This window comes from Amblyomma americanum, chromosome 3 (assembly GCF_052857255.1).
Source record: "Amblyomma americanum isolate KBUSLIRL-KWMA chromosome 3, ASM5285725v1, whole genome shotgun sequence".
Classification (NCBI taxonomy): domain Eukaryota; kingdom Metazoa; phylum Arthropoda; class Arachnida; order Ixodida; family Ixodidae; genus Amblyomma; species Amblyomma americanum.
In genome coordinates this window covers 172,666,509-172,674,631 of record NC_135499.1, presented here as the reverse complement: position 1 = coordinate 172,674,631, position 8,123 = coordinate 172,666,509, and positions in this window count along the sequence as shown.

Sequence of the window (8,123 nt, the reverse complement as noted above, 5' to 3'; positions counted from 1 at the left end):
GCGTGGAGCGCATATGGCAGGTTCTCTCAGATCATGAATGGCAGTTCACCAATATCCCTCAAGCGAAAAGTATGCAACAGCTGTATCTTACCGGCCGTATAGCCATAGCTTCAGGGCCGCGGACGACGGACAGCTCAGAATGGCGATAGCTACCCGAGTCTGAACTCTCGAGCTGTTGGTGACGGTCGGCCCAGGTCTGGCAGTCCTTGGATCCCGACCGTCGCCAACTGTTTGCCCGATCTTCTGCCCTGCACGACCCGCGTTGTTGCCTCTGAAGGAATTCCCCGGGTTGTTTTTGTTTTTGTTGCGTTATTGACATCGCACATACCCACGACGGTGGACAGGGCCAGGTTGCTGTTGTTGCTGTTGGCCTCTAGAGGAATGGCACATACCCACAGTTGGGGATCGGCCAGGGGGCCTTGCAGATTCGAAAATGACGAACGAAGTTCCTCGTGCGCCAAGTTCTTTTCACCGTGTGACAGCTCGTGGCATAAAACAGACCACAGTGTGACACTGGCATCGCTCAGATGCCTCGATGCATCGTTCCGTTACCAACAGAACGATGCATCGATGTACCCTACCACATGCTTCTATCGAAATAGAATAAACAGTGTAATACCCAACATATAACACTTTGCAGCGGTCCCCAAAGTTCCCATGAATATATTGTTTATTAATGAATTAGCGAAGTATAGTTGAACTGGACATCGTGTCTATATATTACTGAACTCGGATCGCGTGCAGAGTGGGTACGGAGGTGTACATAAGTCCAAAACTTTACAAGGCGCTTTACGGCCTTTACGGCCGGAACAGCAGTGCGATTTCGAACTGGAGGAGGAGGAGGAGGAGGAGGAGGAGGAAGGGGAGGAGGAAAGACCGGGAGGTTAATCGGTAAATGAAACCAGTTTGCTACCCTGCACTGGGGGGAAGGAATGAGGGGATATAAAGATGAGGGAGAAAAGGGAGTGATAAGGAAAAACAGATGGCGAAAAGGCTTCGGCAAAGTCACAGCCTCTCAAGAACCTGCAGGAGGGCCTAGCAGGCCCTCGCCGCCGATGGTCGCCGCGGCCGGTGTCTAATAAACTTGAACTCCGTTAGCGGGCGTGAATCGATGTGTTCCAGCGCACGGCGTAGAGAATGTCTTCCAGAACTGCACGCTGGGCAATCAACAAAGAATACGAGATATTGTCTCATCGCGACCACAGATGTCACATGCAGGGAAGACGCAAATGGGCCCGCACAAATGCGTTCAGATGCTAATCAGCAGCTCTCTACACTTCCGTGGCGGCGTGAAGACTTCAGAGGGTGGCGTGTATGTCCAACTTAGAATATGGTTTCGTAGTTTTGACGTGCCGTCGTGTCCGGACATTGAGTGGGGCTTCTGGGGCAGCAGGAGACACATCTGAATGCCGCGGAACCCGGAACGAGGCGACGGCTCACAACAGCGCGTCGCACTTGGCGCCCCCGACGCAACGTTGGTTTCCATTCCCTCCACTCGTCACTTCTGCTTCTCATGTGCCCCCTTACTTCTTTGGTATGAATGCTGCCCGCCTATAGGAAGCCTGCTCTTCGTACGGAAATGCGCCGGCTCTTTTATTAGTCAGCGGGAGGCCAAGCTTATGGCAACGGGATTTCGGTGGCAGCGCGAAGATGCGCGCGTAGATATCGCTAGAAACAGGAGCTAAATTTTCCTGGAGGCACGGTTAAGCTCATAGCATTAACAAGTGAGACAAAAGAAAGCCACCGCTCGCCTTAAAGTACGAAAGAAAATTATTCACAAATGCGGGAGTGAGAATGCTTCTATAGTGAAAGGTAGAGATGGTATGCTGACGCATAATTTCTGCGATTAGTGAGTTCACTTATAAAGCATTGTAAGCGCGCTCCCACGCCGAGCGTTGACGCAACAAATTTCTTTGGCCTAAGCCACACCCCGGCGGTGCTGCGGCGTATTTGTGTGGCGTAGCCACCCTGCTGACTCATATAGCCTAGCGAGAGTAAGGAGAGAACCGACGGGCTTCGTATCGCGCACAGATTTCGTCCCGCCTATTATTTGTTTTGGGTTCTTTTTTTTTCTTCATTCCGCAAGTAAGCCTTTCTGAGACCTAGAAATGGCTCCCCAGCAGCCCCGCGGAAGGCCCCCGCCATGGTTGAGACGCGTGGGATAATCGGCCTCTTTTTTTTTTTCCTCCTCCACGAGGCAGGGAGAGGGTGGACTCCCGCCGTGAGACTTCAGAGGCGAGCCGTACTCGTCTAGTGAAAGGCGCCGTTCTCCCGAGAAGGTTTCCCTCTCTCCCGCAACGTCCGTCTTCTTCCTCCTCACCAGCCACTCGGCGACCGCGCCAGACCAGCGCCTCGGCCGAAAAACCTGCTGCCGCTGTCAGTCAGCGCCATTCATCAAGGTCGCACCGCGCGCCACCGCCGCAGTGCGGTTATAACGGAGCGGGGTGGTTCCCGTTCCGCCGCGTTTTCGCGGCGACTTGCGGCGGCTGATGGATGGGTCTCCGGCGCCTTCCCTGATCGAAGCAGGTGGATGGAGCTGGGGCAGTATCCGTCACCGGGCTCGCCTCTGTCTCCACGTGCTAGAGGCGAGTTGTAGCTGACACGACGGCCCGCTCGCCTCCGACGGCGCAAAATAACACTTCAGCACTTTTCTCGTCTGCAGCAGTGTGCAACGGCATTCTTTCGTCCACCTGGGGTTACCACCTGGGGTTCTTTAACATACACTGACATCGCCCAATACACGGGCCTCTAGAATTTCGCCTCCATCGAAATTCGACCGCCGCGGCCAGGATCGCACACAAGACTTCTTACGATAAACCACTTAAGCCGCCGCGGTGGCTCAGTGGTTATGGCGCTCGGCTGCTGACTCGAAAGACGCGGGTTCGATCGCGGCCGCGGCGGTCGAGCGAAATTCTACAAGCCCGTGTACTGTGCGATGTCAGCACACGTTAAAGAACCCCAGGTGGTCGGAATTTCCGGAGCCCTTCGATCACTACGGCGTCCCTCATAGCCTGAGTCTCTTTGGGACCTTAGACCCCCATGAAACAAACCACACCATAAACCACTTGAACGCGCACAAGCGTGCGTTTCATGTCGGCACGAACTTCTCCTGGCTTGAAGCGAGGCGCTTCTGCTGGTTGTAAACATTCCCCTTTGGAATGGAGAAAAAAAGACTTCTCCGACTCTGCCCAGCTGCTGCGTCAGAAAGCACAGCAGCCCGGCACGTTGCCTTGAAGCGCTTTTTTTTTTTCAAAACTGAGAGACAAGCACGAAACATCGTAGTCCCCGCACAACCACTGAGGTGAAAGGATAGTGAACGTGGGCCGCGACAAAGCACGTGATCTGCATTTTGACCAACAGGCGGCGCAGCGGCGCGCGGTTCTCTAAAATTTATCCAGTGACTCTAGCTTTACGAAGGACGGTGCCGCCGCATTTGTGCTGCGTCCGCTTGACACAAGGGGAGGTTGGGGGCGCTGTTTAGCCGCGAGATTGCGCTGTTGAACTGTTTTGAGCCCAATAATATGGCCACTGGGAGGTTTAGGAAGAAAACTATAAAAGGAAATTTTACACCAGTATCACTTACATAAACATGCAAGGGGGTAGAAAGAGGGCGAAATTATTAGAAAAAGAACAGCGATTATGGTTTATGGGTGTTTAACGTTCCAAAGCGACTCCGGCTTTGAGAGACGCCGTAATGAAGGGCTCCGGAAACTTCGACCACCTGGGGTTCTTTAACATGCACTGACATCGCACGGTACACGGTCCTCTAGATTTTCACCCCCATCGAAATTCGACCGCCACGGTCGGGATCGAACCCGCGTATTTCGGGCCAGCAGCCGAGCGCCATAACCACTCAGCCACCGCGGCGCCCAACAGCAATTAAAGGACGCTGAAATAGGTGTGTGTATATGCTCTGTGCGAGACGCATCTGGGGGATCTCGAAAGTCCATCGTTTATCCATGGCTATTTCTGGGGAGGGTGCAACAGAGAAACAACGGAGGCGAAGGTGGTCAGGTAGGTATGTTGACACACCAAGGAACTATATACAACCAAGAAAATCAACTTGCGAAGCACATGTCTGGGATATCACCAAATATGTCCGGTGAAAGGACGTGGCTAGGACTAGTTTACTTATGGAGAGGGGGGGCAAATGCAATGTAAATTTAAAAAACAGGATTTAGTGAAGTGTCTCACGGAAGATGCAAACCAGTTTGGAGACGGTGCCAATATTATTCGACTGTGTGCCGTGAATGGCCACATACCCAGAATATGGACGGATGCACACATTGTAACGGGAATTTAATGTTGTAGGCCTCTGTTAGCAGCCCTACGTAATTACTGTAAACAGAGAAGCTAAATGTGAGGGAGAAATCACGCGGGAATTCTGGAATCGGCAGACTCCCATTCACTGCTGCCTAATGTCGCATGCAGGGAACCTGTAGCAAGTTCCAAAAGTGGAAATAGACGAGGAGGGGGAGTGCAATCTGGGAAGGATCATAAACGTACTGGTCTGCAGATGGGAGCCCCGATCAAAAGAGAAATGCATAAAACCACAAAATTAAACTACGAACAAATAGCGCAAATTACAACAGGCATTGAGAAAGCAATAAAGAAACGCCCCATGAAAAACTGGGATTATAATCAGTTAGAACTACTTTTCAGTACGAAAACGGAACAAGTAAAAGTGGAAAAACTCTGGAAAGGAAAAAGGACGAAGCCATGAAGCTGGCGGAATAAAGAAATTAAGGAGGCCATCGAACAACAACGGGTGGCTTCAAGAAAGCACAGAGAGGCAACGAAGGCGCAGTTATCTCGAAAGCAAATACACCAAAAATGAGAATATTTTCGACAAAAGAATCTGAAAATACAGGTCCCCATTCAGGGTATAAAATAAAGCAATTCACTGATATATGGATGGCCAAAGTTTGCGATGCAACTAAAGGTGGGCAAGAAAATTCTACTACCATATAAGCTGACTGATTAAAAATAATCAAAGAAAGCAGCAACGGACTCAAGATGCCGAAGGAAAATGTTTAGAAGGAGACGACGCTGTGATACACACATCAGTTATATAGCTGAGTCCTTTAGGAGCTACGATATGGTGATATCCAAGATTAGAGAAGCAGCAGTGTACAGATTAAAGGAAAAGAGCAACTGGCCGATCTTAACTGTAAAAAGGCGTCAGCAAGTATTCCTAAATGCAGATCCAACCAAGTTTGTTAATGAACTTGCTCCTAGAAGCAAGGAAATGTTAAAAGCATTGGAAACAGTCATGACAAATAAGCAAATTCTAGACAGCTGGCGACAGAGTAAAACGAATTTGATTTATAACGGGAAAGGAGATAGAACGAACATCCTTCAGACCGATTACGATGGCATCTGCTATTGCAGGCTGGTAATGCAGGCGGCGAAATTAAAAATGCAGTAATGGATAGAAAGTAATAAGTTACTCGGAGAAATTTAGAAAGTGCTCAGAAGCGGCAGGCGCTTAGCTGATAGCCTGTTCGTGCTTGCCCAATGCATGGAAATAGCTAGGCCCGAAAACAGACCTCTCTATTTAGCCTTCCTGGACATTATGGACATTAGCAATGCATAACGCGAGCAAGGAACTCCCGTGGAACATGCTTGAAGATGGAGGTATAGATCATGAGATAATTGATGTCCCACAGGAAATATACCGAGATAATAATGTTCAAATTAGGCGGGAAGGGATAAGAAGTACGAAGTGGAGATACGGAAAAGGATTAAGGCAGGGTTGTCCTTTATCACCGCTGCTGTTTATGATTTATATGTTAAATACTTAAAGAAGGCTACAAAGAAGTAATCTATAGGTTATATTATGTTGTGTAGATTAGGCGTAAAGGTCGCAGAGCAGCGGCTCCCCGCTTTAATGTATGCCGACGATATTGTAATATTAGCAGACAGCCAGGTAGATTTTCAGACTCTTGTTAGCTGTTGTCGAGACGAAGGAGACGTTCTAAGCTTCACTTTTAGCGCAGTTAAGTTGGGTCTGATGGTTTTCAACGATTATACTGATACGCTGCTTACAAAATAAGGCCATGAAATACCCAGACTGGCCGAATACAAATATCTCGGAGTATATGGGTAAACGAAGGACCGATGTACACGGCAAAGCACGAACAGACTGTTAGGGCGAAAGAGCGAAGAGATGAGGCGATAATTAAACATAGGACATCGTGGGGGCACAACAATTATGAAGTGCAGAGAGGTATTTGGAAAAGTATGATGGTGCCAGGGCTTACTTCCACCAATGCAGTTCTGTGCCTGAGGGCAGTTCACTCGAGACTATAATTAAATCAGAAAGCTGTTGGATTGATTAGTGCTATAGGGGAAAACCAGAAACTAGGTAGTACAGGGGGATATCGGATAGACATCGTTGGAAGCATGGAAAGCTCGGAGTAAAATAATATATGAAGAAAGACTTAAGGAGGGCGGAAGGGGACTGGGAAACTAATGCAGGAAACAAGGGCGGAGTTATAAAGAGCTGTAAGGTGATATACTGGAGGTAAAAGCGAAGAAGTTAACAACTGGATTAATCAAATGGACCAACAGCAGAGTGTAGAACTATATAGAAATTGGAAAAGCAGATCAGGAAGGAATCGTTCTATGATAACTCACGAGGCAGTGCTCTGCTCTTGAAGATATATCAGGATGTCCTAGAACGCGGGCTACAAAAACTTAAATTTAACCAAGAAGATGATGCGTGTGCAGTGTGAATGTGTGGTAAATCAGTAGAAACGATGGGACATCTCATATTAGAATGCGGCAGTATCACCCGATTGTCGGTGCAGGCACTTTCCCGTAATGGTTCGGCCGTAATGGCCGTGTGAATGTCCCCGGAATGCACGGTTTGGGGGCGGAAAGGTCGTCTTTGCGGATCCCACACATACTTTGAGCTTCATAAATTAGTAATTGTATCCTCTGGAACATGCTAAGTCATTTAACACCACTTCGAACATTCTGCGTCAAACGGGTGGCCCCCAAATTTGATGCAAATCGTGGTCCGGAGTGGGGTCCCGCACTTCTATGGCCGCTTCACGGGTATATGGTTTATAAGGGCTCGAAAGTACCGGTACAAATTGAGGCGCTACGCGGCCACTGTTGCTATGTGATACAGTGTGGTCATGTGGTAACTGTTTTGGTCAATGTGACCTTCACTGCAGACAGACGCTGCTTCGGTATCGGTTTCAACAGTCGAGCGATTGCTGTGACGTCAAAGAGTGCTTTTGTGTCAGGTGAGGCATGGAAAAACGTCCACATAATCCCGGTTTCATCGTTTTAATTCACTACAGTGCTGAAGCCAGCCTTCATCGAGAGCCGGAATGACAACGAATGTGGATGGAAGCAGCGATTAAACTGCAGTTTTTTTCATGTCCCTCGTGACCTAGCTGTTAGCACACGTTGAATAACAGTCCTCATTCGGCTGATGAAACCGAAATATCAAGAGAAAGAAATGCGATTATAAATTATTCAGAGGTCGTAGGAGAGAAAAGGGGTGGTAATCCATGTATAATAATGCCTTACGCATGATTACAAACAAGAAAACACGAACTCAAAAGTTTGATATCTATGCTCCTTTAACGTGCACTGACATCGCACAGCACCGCGTGCCTTCGCGTTTCGCTTCCATTGAAACGCGGCCGCGCGCAAGTTCCTTAAGCGCCCCAGGTAATTTTTATTACTTCAAATTAGCTACCACCACCCGCCAGCACCCTCTACAATACGGCGCCACTTTCACCCTGCCACATTCACTTCATCCTTCATTCCTGCCCGAAATTATCCGCATTCAGGGCTATGCCTACAAATCTCCCGGCGACATCGAGATTTACCTCGAAGGCACGCGAATAAAGGAAGTCCCTCTTATCCGCATCCTGGGCCTTTGGCTTCAGAGCTACAGGAAAGCCAACCACACGTTACAGCGTCTCCGGACAACTGCCCTCCAGATCTCCCGCATGATTCGGCGCATCACCCGCAACCGAAAAGGCATGAGAGAGGAGGATACAATTCGACTGATACAGGCTCTAGTTATGAGCCGCCTGTCATACGGTCTCCCATTGCTACCACTTCTGGGGAATGAGCGAGACAAAGCAGATGCCATCATC